This window comes from Macaca nemestrina, chromosome 17, assembly GCF_043159975.1.
Source record: "Macaca nemestrina isolate mMacNem1 chromosome 17, mMacNem.hap1, whole genome shotgun sequence".
In the NCBI taxonomy this organism is placed as follows: Eukaryota; Metazoa; Chordata; class Mammalia; order Primates; family Cercopithecidae; genus Macaca; species Macaca nemestrina.
The window spans coordinates 707,162-728,574 of NC_092141.1; the positions used below are offsets into that span (position 1 = coordinate 707,162).

Consider the following 21,413-nt stretch of genomic DNA (forward strand, 5'->3'; position numbering starts at 1 on the left):
ACATACTTTGTATGACTTGAATCCTTTTAAATTTATTAAGGCCAGGTGCAGCGGTTCACACCTGTAACCCCAGCATTTTGAGAGGCCGAGGCAGGTGGATCACTTACGGTCAGGAGTTCAAGACCAGCCTGGCCAACATAGCAAAACCCCATCTCCACCAAAAATACAAAACTTAGCTGAGCCTGGTGGTGCAAACCTGTAATCCCAGCTACTCAGGAGGCTGAGGCACGAGAATCACTTGCACCCAGGAGGCGGAGGTTGCCGTGAGCCGAGACTGCGCCACTGCACTCCAGTCTGGGTAACAGAGGGAGAATTTGTCTTAACAAAAATCAGTCAGGCGTGAAGGCACGTACCTGCAGTCCCAGCTACTTCCGGAGACAGAGGTCGGGGACTACTTAAGCCTGGGAGGTTGAGGCTGCAGTGAGCCGTGATCATGCCACTGCACTCCAGCCCGGGAAACAGAGCAAGACAAGAAAAATTATCGAGTCTTGTTTTACGGCCTAACATATGGCCTCTCCCGGGGCACACCTCATGGGCACGAGAGAAGAAGCTGCATGGTGCAGTTGCTGGGTGGTGTGTTCTACAGATGTCCGTTAGGTCCCGTTGATTTACAGTGTTTTCAAGTCTATTTCATTGTTGGTTCTCTGCCTACTCTTTCTCTCCATTATTGAAAGTGGGACCTTGAAGGCCCCAACTATGACTGTTGGGTTACGTGTTTCTCCCTTCATTTCTACTGGTTTTGGTTCATGTATTTTGGGGGTCTCTTGTTAGGTGCATACAGGTTTATAATTATAAGGTTTCCTGATAGGTTGACCCCTTTGTCATTGTAAAATGTCCTTGTTAGTCCCTAGTAACAATTTTTGCCTTAAAGCCTATTTCGTCTGCTATTTGTGGAGCCACTTCACCTCTCTTCCGGTTACTGCTTGCATGGAGTATCTTTTCTCTCCTTTTACTTCCCACTCATTTGTGTCTTTGAATCTAAAGTGTGTCTCTTGTAGGCAGCATACATAATAGTTGTATCATGTTTTAAAGTTTTATTTATTGACTTATTTTTGAGACAGGATCTTGCTGTGTCACCCAAACTGGAGTGCGCTGGTGCGAACACGGCTCATGGCAGCCTCAAGCTCCCAGGCTCAAGCAATCCTCTTACCTCAGTCTCCTGAGTAGCTGTGACTATAGACATATGCCACCATGCCCAGCTAATTTTTATATTGTTTGTGGAGATGGGGTTGGTCAACATGATACACCATGTTGGTCAGGCTGTATTATGGTTTTTTAAATCCGTTCTGCCATGCTCTATCTTTTTATTGGATAATTTAGTCCATTTGCATTTAATGTAATTACTGGTAAGATAGGATTTATGCCATTTTGCTATTTGCCTTCCGTATGTCTTGTCTTTTTATTCCTCTATTTTCCCATTTCTGCCGCCTTTTGTGTTGAACAGGTATTTTCTAGCATAACTCTTCATTCTCCTCTTTCATTTTTTAAAGTTATTTTCTTAACAGTTGTCTTGGAGACTACAATTAACATTTTAATTTAAAACAGTCTAACTTGGATTAATACTGACCTAATTTCAACAGTACACAAAAACTTTGCTCCAATATCGCGCGTTCCCTCCACTCCTCGGTGCTATTATTGTTACACAAATTACATCTTGGTACATGATAAGCCCGTCCACAAAGTTTTAACAAGCATTGCTTTCTGCAGTTACCTTTTCAGACAGACAGAAGAATCACTAGCAGAATCTACTTACCCCTTTAAAGACGCTCCTTGTATTGTCATGTGGATTTCAGTCACTGCCTAGTGCCCTTTCATTTCAGCCTGAAGGATTCCCTTTCGTATTTCTTATAGGCCATGCCGGTCAGTGACAAATTCTCTCCGTTTTTATTACATTAATCGAGGCTGTCTTCATCTCTCCTTCGTTTTGGAAGGAGAGACTCTCTGGATGTAGAATTCTTTAAAGAATTGTTTAAATTATTTCAGCACTTTGGCTGTGCCACCCAGTGCCTCCTGCCGTCCAGGGCTTCGGATGAGAAGTCAGCTGTGCTATTAATCTCATGAGTGTTCCCTGCCTTATTGACACTCACCCTTCAATTCTGAGTTCAACCGTATCTTCCTCCCTGGCCTAGGCCAGGCCCTTTGATACCGGCACTCCATTCCTCTGGAATTCCCCTTTGTAGTGATTATCACCGTTGTAATTCAACAATTAATGATGGACAGAGCTCTTTCCTGTATTTTCCCATCACTAGAATGTAAGTTGCATAAGGAAGAACCAAGCCTGTCTTGTTCACTACTCTGTCCCCAGAAGCCACCAATGCCTGGCACACTGTAAACTCTCAATAAACATTTACTGAGTGAATGAATGAAACGCATCCGAGAGTAGCCCACATGACGGGTCTGAGCTTCTCACTCCCTGTAGTGGTGTAAACAGCCACACCACGCCAGGGCCTGCAAGTAGACAGTGTACGTCCCTGGCCTGTGTTGAGGTTGGCCGTGTGCCTTGTGTTAGCGAACGGGATGTTAGTGAACATGATGTGAGAAAAGGCTGAAAACCTGTGTGTACAATTGAGCTGGATCTCTTGTGCTCCTCCTGTCACCACGAGACAGAGCAGGCCTTGGGTGGCCTCTGTCCTCCTCCTGTCACCATGAGACAGAACAGGCCTTGGGTGGTCTCTGTCCTCCTCCTGTCACCATGAGACAGAGCAGGCCTTGGGTGGTCTCTGTCCTCCTCCTGTCACCACGAAACCAAACAGGCCTTGGGTGGCCTCTGTCCTCCTCCTGTCACCACGAGAAAGAACAGGCCTTGGGTGGACAGAACAGGCCTTGGGTGGTCACTGGTCCAAGTGGGATTAGAGACACATGGAACAGATCTAAACCCAGCTTGCAGCTTGAAGCCAGCCAAGTCCTCCTGAGGGCAGCTTAGGTCGGCCAAACCTCACCCAACCCCCAGATACATGACAGGGAAATAAACGCTCAGTGCCATATCCCAGTAGGTTTGGGGGCAGCCTGTTGCACCACGATCTGGTGGCAATGGGTGACTGAGACATATGCCCCTGTGGGTCTGAAGGCCGGGAGCGAGTGCTGGGAAGGTCTTCGCGTGGCCACAACTGGGTCCAGATTAGTTCTGCAGGCAGATCCGCCGGCCTCCTCCGTACTCACAGAATAAACTTCCCAGAATCCCACAGTCCCACAGTTCATCTCTGGGGCCAGCAGCTCCTAGAGTGGCCCCGAGTGTGCTAAGCACAGAGTACAGCGCCAGGCACACAGTAGGTACTTTGCTGAGTTAGGCTTTGTCCTTCTCCACCTTCTCCCTCACCAGTTCCACCACTGGGCCTGAGTTCATCTGCACAGCCAAACACCTGCGGTTCTTCCTCCACTGTGGGGCTGAGGAGGGGGGCGCGAGTGCACCCTCACCTGTCCCAGGAGCTGACTTCTCACTGCCTCAATGACACCCCAGACTCAGGTGACGAGGCGAGGACAAGGACGAAGGTAGGCAGAGCATGCTTCCTTACGTTCTAACTCTGAGTCAGTGTAGGACCTAAAATCTTACTCATTCATTCAAAATTTATAACTGCCTGTTTCAAGGAGGGCTTGAGGCAGCTTAAGGGCTAAATGCAATAAAAAATAAACAACTTAAGGATCAAAGAGAACAGAGGCCATGCAGAGAGCAGGAAGAGAAGATGTCATCAGAAATCAGATGATTAAACTAAGCAACACGTCCGACTCCAGGCTTCCAGCAGCCAGACACAAACACGGGGGCTAGGAACAAAATATCAAATCAACGGAAGCAGCAGCCCTGGAGGCCGAACGGGTCCAAACCGGCCAAACTGGGGAGTCCTCGATCCTAACAACAGTGATCACCACCATCCACAGTCAATGGTCCTTCAGGCCACTTTGCAAATGACTTCTCATTTAATCCTCGCCGACGGTGTGGCAGACGCTATTATTGCTCCCACTTAACAGATGGCAAAACTGAGGCCCACAAAGGCAAAGCAGCTTCCGAAGACGACAGCGTAAGGAAGGAGTGGCGCCAGGACGAGCACCCAGCAAGTCTGAACCCAGAGCCTCCGAGCTTAACCTCCAAGCCATCGAGCTTCGGCTTGGCTTAGGCTGGACCCACCCACATACTCCAGATCCTGAGCACAAGGTCTCTGGCTCTGGGTCTGCTACAGACAGACCCTTTTCCTTGCTGAGGCTCCATTCCCAACACTTCTAAATGGCCTCTTGTCCTGGACCGGGCATGGTGGCTCACACCTATAGTCCCAGCACTTTGGGAGGCCGAGGCAGGAGGAATGCTTGAGCCCAGGGGTTTGAGACCAGCCTGGGCAACATAGTGAGACTCTGTCTCTACAAAAACATTAAAAATTAGCTGAGGCCGGGCGCGGTGGCTCAAGCCTGTAATCCCAGCACTTTGGGAAGCCGAGACAGGCAGATCATGAGGTCAGGAGATCGAGACCATCCTGGCTAACACGGTGAAACCCTGTCTCTACTAAAACATACAAAAAAAAAAATTAGCCGGGTATGGTGGCGGGTGCCTGCAGTCCCAGCTACTCGGGAGGCTGAGGCAGAAGAATGGCGTAAACCTGGGAGGCAGAGCTTGCAGTGAGCCGAGATCGCGCCACTGCACTCCAGCCTGGGCGACAGAGCGAGACTCTGTCTCAAAAAAGAAAAAAAAAAATTAGGTAAGTGTGGTGGCACATGCCTGTGGTCCCTGCTGCTTGGGAGGCTGAGGCAGGAGGATCGCTTGAGGTTGGGAGGTTGAGGCTGTGATTATACCACCGTACTCCAGCCTGAGCACCAAAGAGAGACCCTCTCTCATAAAGAAAGAAAGTGGCCAACCAGAAGGCTGGCGCAGGAGAGTCGCTTGAGCCCAGGAGGTCGAGACTGTGGTGAGGTATGATTGCACCACTGCACTCCAGCCTGGGCATCAGAGCGAGAAGACCCTGTCTCCAAAAAAAAAAAAAAAAAAAAAAAAATCTCCTGTCTGGAGACTGCCCATCACTGTCGTTGCCTGTATGTCAGGACACTGTTACCTCCCGGTCAGCCCTGTGCACACAGCCTGGCTGAATTCCAACCTGCCAACCTTCGGAGACGTGCCTGACCGCCCTACCCCCCGTTAAACTCACACTCCCGGCACGTTCCTCTTCCCATCCTAGCCCTTCCCCGAGCCTCTACTTCCAGCTCTTCCCAACTGCTCCACGTGCTGAATGTCCCCCACGCTGTCCTAGAGCCCAGCACGAACACTCTGAGGGTCCACGTCCACCTCTGCAGGCAGAGCCCACCCCCGAGTATCCTAGGGTGAACCTCCCCCAAAGCAATGAACCCACAGTGCAAACCTTCACCCCTGACCGGGCCACTGCTGAGCCCGGGCCCTGGACACCGGGTCTGTGAAAAGTGAGGTCACCCCGTAGGTGAGTCCTGGCTGCCCCCTTGGCCTGTCCTTTCTTTATTTTTATTTTTTTTTTGAGACGGAGTCTCGCTCTGTCGCCCAGGCTGGAGTGCAGTGGTGCAATCTCTGCTCACTGCAAGCTCTGCCTCCCGGGTTCACGCCATTCTCCTGCCTCAGCCTCCCGAGTAGCTGGGACCACAGGTGCCCGCCACCACGCCCGGCTAATTTTTTGTATTCTCAGTAGAGACGGGGTTTCACTGTGTTAGCCAGGATGGTCTCAATCTCCTGACCTCGCGATCCGCCCGCCTCAGCCTCCCAAAGTGCTGGGATTACAGGCGTGAGCCACCGCGCCCGGCCTGGCCTGTCCTTTCCATTCTGACCTTGGAGCATGACCCTGATGGAAACTTTCAATTCCGTAAAGGAAATTTCGATTCGATATAGGGTCTTTTTACTCCCAAGTTTCCCCTTCTGCTAAATTAGTTCCCAGTCCCTCTGTCAAGGGTGACTCCGTTCGCCATCTGACGCTGAGACCTGAAGAGGGGTTTGTGGGGAGTCTGAGGCCAGCCCGGCCCGCATGGTGCTTGTGTGCAGGATCAGAAGAGGTGCCCCTCGTCCGGGCACTTGTCTTCCACCAGGTTAGAAAGCACCGAAATAAACCAACAATGTTAACTCCATTCACTAGAAAGTTACCAACAAACCACAGGAACGGCTCCTTCTACGCAGCGTCCTTGTGGGATGCTCCACCTGCCAAAATGAGTCTGGCAGACGCACCACACCCAGAACGACCTGCAGCTCTCGCCCAGCAGGACGCTCAAAGCACCTACTCAGCAGTCTCCCTGCGACAGACCGCTGTGGTCTGAATGCTTGCCACCCCCGGAAACAGCCATATTGAAACCCCAAGGTATTAGGAGGTGGGGCCTTTGGGAGGTGATTAGGTCTTATGGGCAAGGTCCTCATAATGGGGATTCGTGTTCTTGTAAAAGGGGCTTTTCTACCCCTTAAGATCCAGGTGTTATAAAACCCACAGGGAGGGACTCAAACCACTTTTAGCAAAATTATGACTGAGACGGTGAAAGATCTAACTTAACCAACTCCGTCTTGCTCCTAACCTCCAAGCTGTCCCTGTTCTTCCTGGGCGTAGGCTGAACTAACTTTAGGAGAAACTTACTTTATAGTTTAAACAAAGACGGTAACAGCCCTTAACCAAAGCAGACCTCCTTCTTCCCTGGGGACTAGACTCTGCCTTTGCAGGACTAACTTTAGCCCCAAGATTGGAAATTACGGTTTAGGAGTCACGCAGCTGGAGGCTGCAAGATTCTGACCCTCCTAAGCTGCCCCTAAGACCAGCGCTCGAGACATTTTGCAGAACCTGCGCCTGACGGACCAGCTGGCACCACCCAGATCAATAAAATGACTCATCTGATCTTGAGGTTCCCACCCAGGAACTGACTGAGCTCAACAAGAGAGCTTGGACTCCCTGTAATTTCATTCCTGACCAGTCACCACTCCTGGCTCACCGGCTTCCCCCACCCAGGACGTTATCCTTAAAAACTCTGATCCCTGAATGCTCGGGGAGACTGATTGGAGTAGTAATAAAACTCCAGTCTCCCACGAAAAAATAAATAAATAAAAGAGGCTTTTAAGGAAGCCTATTGGCCTCTCCTGCCGTGTGAGGACACAGAAAGAAAGTGCCATCTATGAACCAGGAAATGGGCCCTCGGCAGACACAGAATCTGCCCACACCTTGATCTGGAACTTCCCAGCTTCCAAAACATCAGAAATAGGCCGGGCGCGGTGGCTCAGGCCTGTCATCCCAGAACTTTGGGAAACCGAGGCGGGTGGATCACCTGAGGTCAGGAGTTTGAGACCAGCCTGCCCAACATGGCGAAACCCCATCTCTACTAAAATACAAAAAATTAGCTGGGCATGGTGGCAGGCGCCTGTAATCCCAGCTACTCGGGAGGCTGAGGCAGGAGAATCGCTTCAACCCGGGAGGCGGAGGTTGCAGTGAGCCGAGGTTGCGCCACTGCACTCCAGCCTGGGCGACAAGAGCGAATCTCCATCTCAAAAAAAAAAAAAAAAAAAAAAGCCATAAATAAACCAAACCATGAGATATAAACGTCTGTTGTTTACAAGCCACCCAGATGATGTATTTTCATGGAGCAGTCTGAAGGGGCTAAGAGACTTCAGAGCGAAGAACCATGTCTTGTTTCTGCTCAGCTCACGTCGGAAGTATAAGGTCACAACAAGCCCAGATGCTGTGAGAAAGGTCCTCATGTCTAGGTGGGCATCACTAGACCCTGAGAAGTGGCTTCTGCAAATGAGGAAAGCCCCCAGCAGCACTGGAAGTGGCAGGTTAAAAAGATCACTCCAGGAATCATCTCTCTAAACAGGCCGTGGTGGCCGGGAGGGGAGGGACGAACGCTGGGAAAATACAGGCAGCCGAGGGCTGCTTCGAGTCCCGGCCTGGACTGACTTTTACCGTTTGGGGTTAGAGATAATTTCACATTCATCTCTGACCTTTTTTTGGCGAACCTCGCCCATGCCACCTTCTCCTTAATCAAATACTTCCCCAGACCCTGACGTTAACAAGGACATGGGCTGTGGCAATTCAGAGACCGGCTGAAATTGGGCCATTTCTCGTCTCTGATCTGTGTGATTGGATGACATTAAAAAAAGAAACCAGAAGAGAATTCATTCCCTTTTTTACTTTTAAATGAGGCCCCACTTAGAGCAGAACAGTAGGTGTTGAGCCTTCGTAAGCAAACAGTCCCCAAGGGATGGTGTAAAAAGACGTTGGATCCAACCCTTGTTTTCCCATCACTGCAGCGAACGTCCCCCTCACCCAATCCCTCACGCTCTACATCAAGGAGCAAGAGGAATGAACCTGGTTTCCAAAAATTAAGTCCAGAAAATTACATGCATTCCTCCATCTCGCCTTCTAAATTAAGCCAGTGTTCTCCAGTAACGTCCCACTGGGGACTGAGAGAAAATTGTTTCGAAACTGGGAACTAAATTTAAAGTGAGGAAGAAAAGAAAGTAACATTTTACGAGTCCCAAATGTTTGGAGCAGTTTGTTACAAACTTTAAAGTCAGATCTAAAGCGACCGTCGGTTTGAGGGTTCACCTTGTCAGCCCAGGAATCCAACTGTCCAAACGGGGTCACGTACAAACCAGGGATTGGTTAAAGGCCATTTACACCCTAAGTTTTAGCAGCACAAGGGGGACATCCCCGAAAGGTTTGGTTCTCGTAGTTGGCTGGGGGCACTGTATCCATCGGGGGTCTTCGGTTCCAAGCCACAGAAATCAAGTGTGCCTGACTTCAGCGGGAAGGAAGGTACTGGCAGAATTCCTTGTAGCTCAGAACCAATCAGAGGCCGGGCGTGGTGGCTCAAGCCTGTAATCCCAGCACTTTGGGAGGCCGAGACGGGCGGATCACGAGGTCAGGAGATCGAGACCATCCTGGCTAACACGGTGAAACCCCGTCTCTACTAAAAATACAAAAAACTAGCCGGGCGAGGTGGCGGGCGCCTGTAGTCCCAGCTACTCCGGAGGCTGAGGCAGGAGAATGGCGTAAACCCGGGAGGCGGAGCTTGCAGTGAGCTGAGATCCGGCCACTGCACTCCAGCCTGGGTGGCAGAGCGAGACTCTGTCTCAATAAAAAAACAAACAAAAAAAAAAAAAGAACCAATCAGAAGGCTGAAGATCCTGACGGGGATTGCAACAGTCTCGGCCTTCAAGTCCCATCAGACTTCACTACGGGAATAAGTGGTTCCAAAATCCTTTCTCCCCTTGCTTCACTCTGCCAAGTTTCAGATCCCAGAGTGGAGAGCCCAGCAACGCAGCCTGGCGTGGGCCAAGGTCGCACCCCTTGAGCTGGGTGATGACTACACGGGGTGTGTCCACTTCTGAGAATACTTCTGAGGTGTGCCGTTTTCTGATAGATGCTCTGCTTCTCCCCCCCCCCCCCCCCCCCCCGCTTTTGAGACAGGGTTTTGCTCTGTCACCCAGGCTGAAGGGCAGTGGCACAAGGCTCACTGCAGCCTTGGCCTCCCACCTCAGCCTCCCGAGTAGCTGGGACTACATGTGGACGCTACCACACCTGGCTAATTTTTTTTTTTTTTTTTTTTTTTGAGACGGAGTCTCGCTCTGTCACCCAGGCTGGAGTGCAGTGGCCGGATCTCAGCTCACTGCAAGCTCCGCCTCCCGGGTTCCCGCCATTCTCCTGCCTCAGCCTCCCGAGTAGCTGGGACTACAGGCGCCTGCCACCTCGCCCGGCTAGTTTTTTGTATTTTTTAGTAGAGACGGGGTTTCACCGGGTTAACCAGGATGGTCTCGATCTCCCGACCTCGTGATCCGCCCGTCTCGGCCTCCCAAAGTGCTGGGATTACAGGCTTGAGCCACCGCACCCGGCCAATTTTTCTATTTTTTTAAGAGATGGGTTTTTGCCATGTTGCCCAGGCTGGTCTCAAACTCCTGGGCTCAAGCAGTCTGCCCACCTCGGCCTCCCAAAGTGCTGGGATTACAAGCGTGAGCCACCACGCCAGGCACTATCCTTCGATTTTTTAAGAAAAAACATTCACCTAGCCCATGACTGAGCAATTCCACACTTAAAAGAAGTAAAACAGGTAAGAGAAATAAAGTAAATGATGGGAATACAAACAAATGTCAGCATGAATACTTACGGCCACTCCATAACAGCCAGAAATGAACACAGCCCAGGGCGTCCATCACCAAGTGAACAGAGAAGCAAGTTTTACATATTCATACCGGATACTACTGACCAATGAAAAGGAAGCCACCACTGACCCAAACAACAACCGGGGTGAATCTCAACAACGTGACGCCAAACGAGACCGAGGGACGCCCTTCACAAAAGAACACGTTGTACGATCCCATTTACGTGAAGTTCCAGGACAGGAAAAATTAACCCACGGTGGCCGGGCGCGGTGGCTCCTGCCTGGAATCCCAGCACTGTGGGAGGCTGAGGCTGGCAGATCACCTGAGGTCAGGAGTTCAAGACCAGCCTGGCCAACGTGGCGAAACCCTCTCTCTACCAAAAATACAAAAATTAGCTGGGTGTGGTGGTGCACGCCTGTAATCCCAGCTACTTGGGAGGCTGAGGTGGGAGAATCACTTGAACCTGGGAGGCAGAGGTTGTAGTGAGCCGAGATGGTGCCACTGCACTCCAGCCTGGGCAACAAGAGCGAAGCTCTGTCTAAAAAAAAAATTAACCTCTGCTTAAAAAAACTCCAAAGAGTGGCTGACTGCGGGGGGAGTGGGACAGGGATTGATGGGGACGGGGTGTGACAGAATGATCAGGGACTGTGGTCATGTTCTCTATTTTGATAGGAGCCTGTGTTGCACAAGCCCGCATGTTTATCTGAGCTCATCAGATGCAACAGGTAAGATTTGTGTATTTCATTGTATGCACATTTTACTATGGAAGAAAAATACCATAAACAACTACTGAACTTTAGTTCGTGGTAAGCTTACTGAAGCATTCGACTATTTTGCTCAAAAGATGCATTAAGAGAGATAAAAAGCAAGCCACAAACTCAGAGACGTATTTGCAGCATAATAGGCGTCTGATTAAGTACCAGTACGTGGACATACGGAGATCGCCTATGAATCAGTAATAATCTAAAAGGGAAAGAATGGGTAAAAAAAGCACAGTGTGCAAATGAGTTAATATTTGAAGTCAGTTAGGGAAAGAGAGAAGGAAACCCCAAATCTAGTAACATCAGTTCCTGGACTGGAAAGGCTAAGGGATAAAGGAGGAGGGAGACTCACCATTTGCCTTTTTATACCTTTAGAATTTTAAATGAGATTATTTATTTATGTATTTTTGAGACAGTCTCACTCTGTTGCCAATGCTGGGGTGCAGTGGTGCCATCTCACTCACTGAAACCTCCACCTCCCAGACTCAAGCAATTCTCTTGCCTCAGCCTCCCGAGTAGCTGGGATGACAGGAGCCTGCCACCACAGCCAGCTAATTTTTGTATTTTTAGTAGAGATGAGGTTTTGCCACGTTGGCCAGGCTGGTCTTGGACTCCTGACCTCAGGTGATCCACCCGCCCCGGCCTCCCAAAGTGCTGGGATGACAGGCGTGAGCCACTGTACCCGGCCCCTTAAATGACATGATTATAATGTATCTTCCAAAAATAAACTGAATTTAAGTTTAAAATACAGCTTGTGGGCAAACAAAGTGAACTGAAATAATAGGTCAACAATCTGGAAAGAAAGAAAATCAAGGTCTTCCCTTCCATCATAAAACAAAATAAATTTTGATTGGATTAGCATTGAAAGTCAAAGAGAGCTGAACGGAAAGGCTGAAATCAAAAAAGAACCTGAAGAAAACAGAGCTGAATATTTATCTGACCTTGGAGTGAGGAAGACCTTTCAAACCCAAAAACAGAGGGTTTTTGGAAAATCATAAAATGAAAAGACTGATGGACTTAATCAAATGCATTAGTCAGCTCAGGTTGCCATGAAATACCTCAGGCAGGGTGCCTGACACAGCTGGCATTTCTTTCCCACAGTCCTGGAGGCTGGGGAGTCCAAGATCAAGGTGCCAGCTGGCTACAATTCTGGCGAGGGCTCTCCTCCTGGCTTGCCGACATGGTGAGGGCCCAGGGGAAGGGAGAGACAGAGACAGAGAGAGTGGGGGAAGCAGGGGAGAGAGAGAGAGAGAGAGGAGAGAGAAAGGGAGAGGGAGAGAGAGACTGAGAAAGAGAAAGAGAGAAAGTGAGAGAGACAGAGACTGAGAAAGAAAGAGAGATTGAGAAAGGCAGAGAGAGGCAAGGCGCAGTGGCTCATGCCTGTAATCCCAGCACTCTGGGAGGCCGAGGTGGGAGGGTTGCCTGAGCCCAGGAGATGGAGACCAGCCCCAGCAACACGGCAAAACCCCATCTCTGTTAATTTTTTTTTTTTTTTTTTAAAGAGAGAGAGATTGACAAAGAGAGAGGTTGAGAAAGAGAGAGTGGGGAGTGGGGAAAGAGGAGGGGGAAGGGGAAGGAGAACGCCCTCCAGCATCTGCGTTTATACGGACACTAATATATCACATCAGGGCCCCACCTTTCTGACCTCATTTAACCTTAATTACTTCCTGACTCCACACACAGCTGCACTAGGGGTGAGCGCCACAACCCAGGAATGTTGGGGAACACAAACATTCAGTCTGTATTACCACACAAACATTTAAACTTTCTCTATGTTTAAAAATAATCAGTTCGTGTCCTTTGTAGGGACATGGATGCAGCTGGAAACCACCATTCTCAGCAAACTATCGCAAGGACAGAAAACCAAATACCGCGTGTTCTCACTCATAGGTGGGAACTGAACAATGAGATCACTTGGACACAAGAAGGGGAACATCACACACCGGGTCCTATTGTGGGGGCGGGGGATAGCATTAGGAGATATACCTAATGTAAATGATGAGTTAATGGGTGCAGCACACCAACATGGCACATGTATACATACGTAACAAACCTGCACGTTGTGCACATGTACCCTAGAACTTAAAGTATAATAAAAATAAAAAATAAAAAATAATAATCATACTTGGTATACAACAAGATCTTTAAAAAGAGAAAAATAACCAAAGAAAAATGCCAAAAGGAGGGAAAAAATGTTTGTTACATATGTCAGTCAACATAGAGAAGTCAATGCAGGTTATCAAATAATGTCTATAAGTATCATCTCCATTTTAAACAGTAAACACTGTCTATCTCTGGAGATTGGGAATCATAGCTTTTTATTTTCTTCTTTGTGCTTTTTCTAAATTTTCCCCAATGAACATGAATTACTTTTATAATTCAAAAAAATCTTTTTTTTTTAAGAACTTTTATGTCAAGGTCAAGCAACATCCAAGCGGCCAGTCCAGTTCTGCGCAGACTTTAGGGGGATGGCTGGTGAGCCTGGCAGGGCGTGAGCAAGGAGCCGGCACCGCAGACCCAGGAGGGCATGGGCTGTATTACCCTATAGATGGCAGAAAACCCTGGAGGTGCCCAGAGGAGGAGGGCACGAGAGGGAACACAAACCAGTGAAACTCTTGTCCCATGGAAAACGGAAGGTGTATTTGAGATGGCTCCAGAAGGACAACAGAGGCAGATTTCAGCTCAAAAGAGGGAAGAATTTCCACCTCCTGAGCTGTCCCTAAATGCAAAGCGTTATGCAGTGAAGCTGTCTCAGTCCTCCTAGGACTCAGGTACCGATGGAACGAAGAATTCTCCACTCAGGAAGGGCTTTTTGTTGTTGTTTCGTTTTGTTTTTGAGACGGAGTCTTGCTCTGTGGCCCAGCTGGAGTGCCGTGGCATGATCTCAGCTCATGGCAACCTCCCAGGTTCAAGTGATTTTCCTGCCTCAGTCTCCCAAGTAGCTAGAATTACAGGTGTGCACTGCCACACCTGGCTAATTTTTATCTCTTTAGTAGAGATGGGGTTTCACCATGTTACCCAGGCTGGTCTTGAACTCCTGACCTCGGGTGATCTGCCCACCTGTCATTCATGTTCTTATATAAAGACCTAATTCCTTTTCAATGTTGCGCAGCAGCCCAAGGTATGAAAATACAAGTTTACGGAGTTTTCTCACCACGAACAAATATTCAGACTCTGTACGATCTTTCGTCACCACAAACTGTCACAAAGGCTGTCCCAGAAGTTGTCACCTGGGCACAGGTGCCAGCGTTTCTTCAGGGCAGATCCTGAGAAGCAGAATCACTGAATCACCATGTCACAGGGCAGTTGCATTTATTTTGACAGGTCCTGCAAAACCGCATCCACCATGATGTTCCTTTCTAAGCCTCGGATCCCAGAGACTTACAGATCCCGTCTCCACGACCTGTCTCCTTGTCAGTTTCAGCCAGGCACTGATAGCTCCCTGGGATACTCCAGGCCTCAGCGCAGCTCTGTGGCTCCTCTTTCTATGAAAACCATCACCCACCCCTGAGACGGGCTGCCCCCATCACCGGCAGCCTTGGAGCACAGCCCCAACGGTCGCCCGTCTGGTTACTGGTGGAGAAGACTCTTGGCTGAGGAAGGCAGGCCTCCGAACTCTGAGGGGCTGCACCTGTGAGTCAGGGGCTACGCCATCCGTGAGCGAGAAGGAGGGGCTGAGCAAGAGGAGACTAAACCCCGGGGTCACTCAACAGCTGAGATGCGCCAGACCCAAAGATGAAAGTGCACCAACGTGTAAATTTCGGCATGAGCACAGCTGGGTGATAGAGACAGGACCGGCTAGAGACAGACAGTGTCCAACACAACTGATTAAGTGTCCATGGTAAAAGAAGTGCTCTTACACGAGGTGCTAACGACGTAATTGCGGTCTTACATAAGGAGCTCCGGTATTTTTAGCAGCACATAACTGCCATGTGAATGGAGGAGCTGCCCTCCCAACGAATGCTGCTTACTGTATGGGCTGGCGCAGGCCTTGAAATGCCAGTGCTTTGCAGGGAGCTAGCTGCTGTCAGAGGGGTGAGGATGTCTGTGCCCGGGGCGGCAGCTCTGCCCATGTTCTGCAGTTTCTACAGGCTGGCCGGACTCCCCACAGCCAGCTTGGGGTACACACATCACCATGCCTACACCCCCAAGCATCCTAAAAGCAAGAAAAGGGCCACTTCAGGGGCTTGCCCAACCCAAGCAGCCACCTTCTAGCTAAGAGAGCTCTCCCCAGACCCAGCGGGGTGGAGGGAGACAGGAAGAAACCAGAGCCGGTCCGGGCTCAGCTCCCTCGTTCCCAGAGCTCACCCCTCGGGAGCCTGGGTGCTCACCCTCATGTCACCTCCCACCCGTCACAAGAAACACAGGGCTGCAGGTACAGCGAAGTCAAAGTGGCCTCTTGGAATGGTGTGTCTGTATTCACGTGCCGGGTTTAGGATCCCTGCAGTCTTTATTCCCGTTTCTTTCCATTGTATTAAGCCTAACACACACACACACACACAGAGGAGTACACCCGGGTTAGCGTTAGCACTGATGGAAGGAAGGCAGCCCTATGACTGACACCCCGATAAAGAAACCAGGCAGTACCAGCCTCCAGGAAGCCCTCCTCTGCCTCCCAGAAGCCTCCTCACCCCTCCCTGAAGCCCTCCTCTGCCTCCCGGAAGCTTCATCATCCCTCCTCATCCCTCCCTGAAGCCCTCCTCTGCCTCCCGGAAGTCTCATGCCTCCCGGATGCCCTCCTCATCCCTCCCAGAAGCCCTCCTCATGCCTCCCAGAAGTCTCCTCATCCCTCCCAGAAGCCCTCCTCATCCCTCCCGGAAGCCCTCCTCTGCCTCCCGGAAGTCTCCTCATCCCTCCCGGAAGCCCCCTCATGCCTCCCAGAAGCCCTCCTCTGCCTCCCGGAAGTCTCCTCATCCCTCCCGGAAGCCCCCTCATGCCTCCCGGAAGCCCTCCTCTGCCTCCCGGAAGTCTCCTCATGCCTCCCGGAAGCCCCCCTCATCCCTCCCGGAAGTCTCATCCCTCCCGGAAGTCTCATCCCTCCCGGAAGCCCTCCTCATCCCTCCCGGAAGTCTCCTCATGCCTCCCGGAAGCCCTCCTCATGCCTCCCGGAAGTCTCCTCATCCCTCCCGGAAGCCCTTCTCATCCCTCCCGGAAGCCTTCCTCTGCCTCCCGGAAGCTGTTCTCCTCTCTCCCGGAAGCCCTCCTCATCCCTCCCGGAAGTCTCCTCATGCCTCCCGGAAGCCCTTATCATCCCTCCCAGAAGCCCTTCTCATGCCTCCCGGAAACCACGACCCCGACTTCCAACACCTTCCATGCATTTGGCCCTCTTGGCACTTTATGGATGTGGAATCAGGCATGGACATGCTCCTTTCCGTCTCATTCCTTTTGCTCGACATTGTGTGATTTATCCACGTGTGCCGTGTGGTCACAGATTGTTCCATCTCAGCACAGTGGGGTGCTCCATGGTCGGCCTTCACCCCAATTTGTGTGTCCATTCTACTGCTGATAAACATTAGGGGGCTTCTGGGGGTGGGGGGTTGGCTATTACAAATAGTGCCGCTATGAACATTCTAGTATATGCCTTTTCACTGTAACCCATCCCAAAATATACATCGTTGAAAACTACTGCTTTAAGCCTCAAATCTTGGGAAAGTCAATGTACTTCCCCCCTCCAGTTTACCCTTTCATTCTTTAAACATGGTCCTTCCACTGTCTACAGAGCACCATGTAAAGGGTACTGGCCATCTCCTTGAAGTCTGGGTATTTAAAAAATGAAAAAATAATTTAAAATTTTTTTTAAAATTTTAAGATTACTATTGGTCAAAGGAGTCAGACTTTCTAGGACTAAAGTCCCCTCCTTGCTGTGTGTCTTTGGACAAACACTGAACCTCTCTGTGCATCAGTTTCCTTACCTGTAAAATGGGACTAGTACTCTAACATCATCTGGCTGAGGTTTAAACAAGGGAGCAGCGTCTGCACAAGGTGAGCCCTCATCAGTGTTCACAGCAACAATTCCCGCTGAAGGTTTCCCGTCTTTCTCAACACCCCTGTGGTAGCCTGCTCTGGGCGTCCCCTGCCTGGATATCTGTGAGCAAGGCCCTCAAAGAAAAGGAGATGGCAACTGAGGACAAGCAACTCTACCACGTCCAGCTGGAGCGGAGCCCCACCAGCGAGCCCTCCCCTCCACGCCAGATCGCTCCCATCCCTCAGCCTCTCCAGACATCAGAGATGCACGGCAGCAGCAGCTACTGTACTGGATGTCACCTCGACCATGGTCACTGTGCTGGGGTCATTATTAATGGTGTGCCAGCGGCCTGGTGACAACCTGCTGGGGCACCCAACGTACCCAAAAATCACTGCCTGGAAAAAAAATGTTTTTAAACGTTGATGCAAAAGAAGAGTGAAGAGGAGTATTTTGGTTTTTTTAGATGACAAAGACGGAAGAAACCCCCTCAAAACATACAGTGCAAGAGGCCCAGGAGCAGGAGATTCCGGCCTTGCGAGACTGGTTGCCATGGTAACCGTATTTCACAGCAGGAGCTCGTTTTTATGACAGTGACCCGCACACAGAAGGGAAGGACGTCTCCTGAAGAAACTTAGTTGGAGGCTTTCCCATTTGGGGTGGGGGGAGTGAGTTTTGTTAGAAAAGAAAAGGCATTTCAAGGTGCCTTACGAGGCAGAAATGATCCCAGGACCCTTGCAAGGTTCTCTCTATTCACAGCTCTTATTTAAGGCAAGACAGAAAAAACGGCCTGTTTCTAAGGAGTCCTGGGGTTCATGTCATAGCCTCCCTGGATCACTGGTCCCATCATTAACCATCTGTTTGTTACAAAGTCCTTTCCTGGAGTCCAGCAGAGTCCCAAGCAAGCAACCAACCAACCGAGCCACCAGGAAGTCGTGCACACCTGGGCCAGGGGCTGAGAGGACACAGAAGTGTAGCACACACTCCCTGGACTGAAAAACACACCTTCCTGGACAAACAGCAAATCCTACCATCTAAAAACAGCCTTGGGAGTCAGACAGACTTGAGTTCCAGCCTCCGCCTTGCCCACCTCTATGCTGTGTGATTTAGGCAGGTCTCTGGCCCTCTCTGTGTCCTCATAAACAGAATGAGGACAATAATCCTAATGCTTACCCCTCTGGATGTCTCTAGGATAAAGGAAAACGAGGGACTACCTGGAATGATTAGCACACTGCCCGGCACAGGACAACCCACTCGACAAACAGCTGCAGTGATTAAGAGCTGGAAAAGTGTATCTCGCACTCATGATATAATAGGAGGCTAATAGCAGAGAACAAAGTACTAAACTGTGTGGCACAACCTGCAACTGATCCTTCAACAAGCCCAGCAGGAACGCAGAGGGACTGGAAGAAGGGAACCGTCCGGGAGGGAGGTGGTGCTTGAACTGAACTCTAAAGGATGCTGGGGAGGTGATCTTGAAGGTCTGAGGGTGGGAATGCCTCCATTGAGTGCTTACAGGGCGCCCAGTCCTGGAGAGCCAGAGAGAAGGGAAACAAGCTTCCCGCTGCCATCAGGGACAGAGGGGATGTGAGATCAGCCCACAGCTGCAGCTGGTGGCCTGAGGGCATTGTGGAGTGGGAAGCCAGGAAAGGGTCCCAGCGCAGCAAGGAGGTGAGCAAATCTTTTCCAAGGAAACCGCACCTGAGCCAAGTCCCAGAGGGTAGGGGCAAGGGGCTCAAGCAGTGGAGGGAGGGAAGAAGCTGTAGGATTGGAAACTGGTTTGCGAGAATGAGGCCAGGTGACTGAGGGCCTTCAAATCCAGGCAGGGGAGCTGAGCCTTGCCTGGGAGGACATAGGAGCCTCTGAAGATATCTAGGTGGGGAGGGGGTCGGTGACAGGGTGAGAGGGACCATCATTCTGGAGGTGACATGCCAGATGGGGCTGGAGGGGGTTGCCGCAGGAAACAGACCAGCTAAGAGGCCGCTGTACTCTGGACTGAGGTGTTCAAGTCCTGTAGGAATCGGTCACAAAGGAGAGGGGAGAGGCAGACACATTCGGAGAGGAGTGTAAATGATAGAGAATGAGGGGAACCCACCAGCGGGAAGTGAGCGAGGGCAGCTGCCTGGGACGGGGAGCGGGAGGCGGCCAGTCGGGTGCGCTGAGGTTTCGGTGACACCGGGGCACCCAGAGAGCAAGACAGGATGGGCTGGAAGTCAGAGTGGCCATTCCCAGAGGACTCCCCGAGCCAACCCCGTGAGAAGCACAACACAGAGTTTGGGAAAACAGTCCCAGGAAAGGGGGAAGAAGGCTCAGCCAAGGAGAAGGAACCAGGAGAGAGGCGTGCCCAGAAACGACGGCGGGGAGGCTGCAAGCTGAACCCCAGCGCGCCAAGGTCCGCTTCCACGGAAGAGCGACGGTGGCCCCACAGAAGAGGCGGCTTTGGAAACAAAACGACTTTTGGGTTCAGCAGTTTCAGCGCAGTGGCCGCGGCAGCCAGGCTGCAGAGGATGGAGGGGGGCAGCTGGGTGAGGGAGTGAGCAGGTGCCGAGCTCTTGTGGGAAAATGTGACAGAGAAAAGACAAAACAAGCTGAAGGCTCAGATGCTGGGTTTTGTGTTTTTCAGGAGATGGGAGTTGGGAGGCCGAGGGGATGTCAGAGGCACGGGGCGGGGGTGGGGGCTGGAGGCGGCCCGGATGCGGTCTCCCCCGGTGTGGGGCGGGGCGGGGACGGGACAGCAGGCCTCAGTCTACCCACGCGCCCACCAGGGTCTGCAGGGGCGTCCCCAGGGCTCCCCCTGCCCTCAGGCTGCACAGACGCAGGGTGACAGTGACCATTCCCCGGAATCTCCAAGGCTCTGATCTCTCCCCGGGGGCAGTTTCCACCTGCAGCAGGACGCCTCCCCACAGGGCGACCCCCGGGGATTTACGGACCCAGGCGGACCCTCTAAGCAGCCGGGCAGGAGGCACAAAAGCCCCAGACCCCCCGGCAGAGGCCTCCCTGCAGCGCAGGAAAGGAAAGGCGGTGCCGGCGCCCGGGACAGTGAGGCGCCCGGACGGATGGAAGCGCCTCCCCGACGCCTCCGCCCGACGCCGGGAAGCGGCTTTGGGAGGGCTGCAAGCCGACCTCGCGGGCCTCAGGCTGGGAGGGGCGGGCGGGGCGAGTGGAGGCGTCGGTCCCGGCCGTGAGAAGGACCCCCCAATCCCCCACGCGCGCCCCGCCTTCCGACCTCCCAGCCACGGGCGAAGGCCCAACTGTGCAGGGCCCAGGGCCCCCGTGGCGCCCCCAATCTCGTGGGACGTCGGGTCCCCGCCCCAGGCGAGGCAGGTGCAGAGGGGCGGCAGCCTGGACCCGGGGCCCCTCCCCGCACGTGCGCGCCGGGCGCTGGGAAACGCCGCTGTGGACTCGCTCCCCGGAACTCGCCCGGCGCCGCCCTCCCCCCGCCCCGCCGCGTCCCGCCCCCACCCCCACCCCGAGCAGGGGGCGCCGCAGGATCCCCGAGGGTCTCCGAGGGTCCCCGAGGCCGGGGCGGAGCGCGAGCCGTTCGGAGTGGGGGCTCCGGCCCGGGCGCTGCTCTGCGCAGTCGGGTGCAGCCCAGGCTCCGGCCCCGGCGGGAGGAAACCCGGCTCCAGGCCCTGCCCCCGCCCCGCCGGCCCCGGAATCGCCCCCATGCGCGGCACCAAGAGCTCCCGGGTCCCCGCCGCCGCCCTGCGCGCCCCGCCGGCCCCGCCCTGAGCCACGCGCACCCCCCGGCCTCGGACGGCCCCGGACCTGGGGCGGCCCCACTTCCCCCCGGACTCACCTGGGGTTCGCCCCGCAGCCCGCGCGCTCCCTCGCTGCCCTCTGGCGGCAACCGCGAAACCCGCGCCCGCCCCGCCCGCCCCGCTGGGACCTGCGGCTGCAGAGCCCCGGCCCGAGGGCACCTGCTGGGCGACCTCTGGATGGCGACCTCTGGATGGTCCCCACGGCCTCGCTGGAGGGCAGGGGCGCGGCTCACTGCAGCCTCCGCCTCCGGGCTCCAGCGACCCTTTCCCCCCAGCCTCCCCAGTAGTCGGGGCCGTGGGCAGGGCTCCCACACACGGCTAATTTTTGTATGTTTTGTAGAGACGAGGTCTCACTGTGTTACCCAGGCTGGTCTCGAACTTCAAGACTCAGTTTCTTTATGTGCAAAACAGAGACAACAATAGTCCTGTTGTGATGATTGAATGAGATTGTGAGCCAAGGTCTCGCTCACTACAGACCCTCAATTGGAAAACATTATTAATGATAATGTTCCCTCCTCACTTCTTAACCCTAAAGCCTGGAGGGGGCGGGAATTCCACGGGCCTTAGCCCACCACCCAGCCCCCAGGAGTTGCTCACACCGCCGCCTGCACAGACGGTGGCAGACAACCCGGTGTCTTGGGGGTGACTCAGCCTTCCCTGGGACTGCCAACCGCCTGAGAAAGACGTATAGGTAGCCTGAGGCTGCTCCCTGCAGCCTTCCTCTTGGCTCTAGCTGTACCCCGGGGGAGCCCACACGATCCCAATCCCCCAACCTTCTATTCCTTGACTATTACAGCTTTCAGTAAATACTTGTTGCACCTCTGCTCTGTGCCAGCTCTTCCTAAATGGGATTCTCACAC

The 21,413-nt window shown here is 52.6% G+C and overlaps 1 protein-coding gene across 3 annotated transcripts in view; it reads right to left on the minus strand.

Annotated features, from left to right (window-relative positions):
- The window catches only part of LOC105471483 (rabphilin 3A like (without C2 domains)), a 243,403-nt gene that overhangs the window by 178,352 nt on the left and 43,638 nt on the right, over positions 1 to 21,413 (minus strand). Inside the window, exon 1 of one of the 3 annotated variants that reach the window (XM_071082052.1) lies at positions 20,592 to 20,738. The exons of 1 other annotated variant lie outside the window; for it this stretch is intronic. The gene's annotated coding sequence lies outside the window, so the exon portion shown is untranslated. Of the gene's footprint in view, positions 1 to 1,753; positions 2,385 to 20,591; positions 20,739 to 21,413 lie in introns of those variants that run through there. One more of the 3 variants, XM_024789760.2, reaches the window with a different exon arrangement.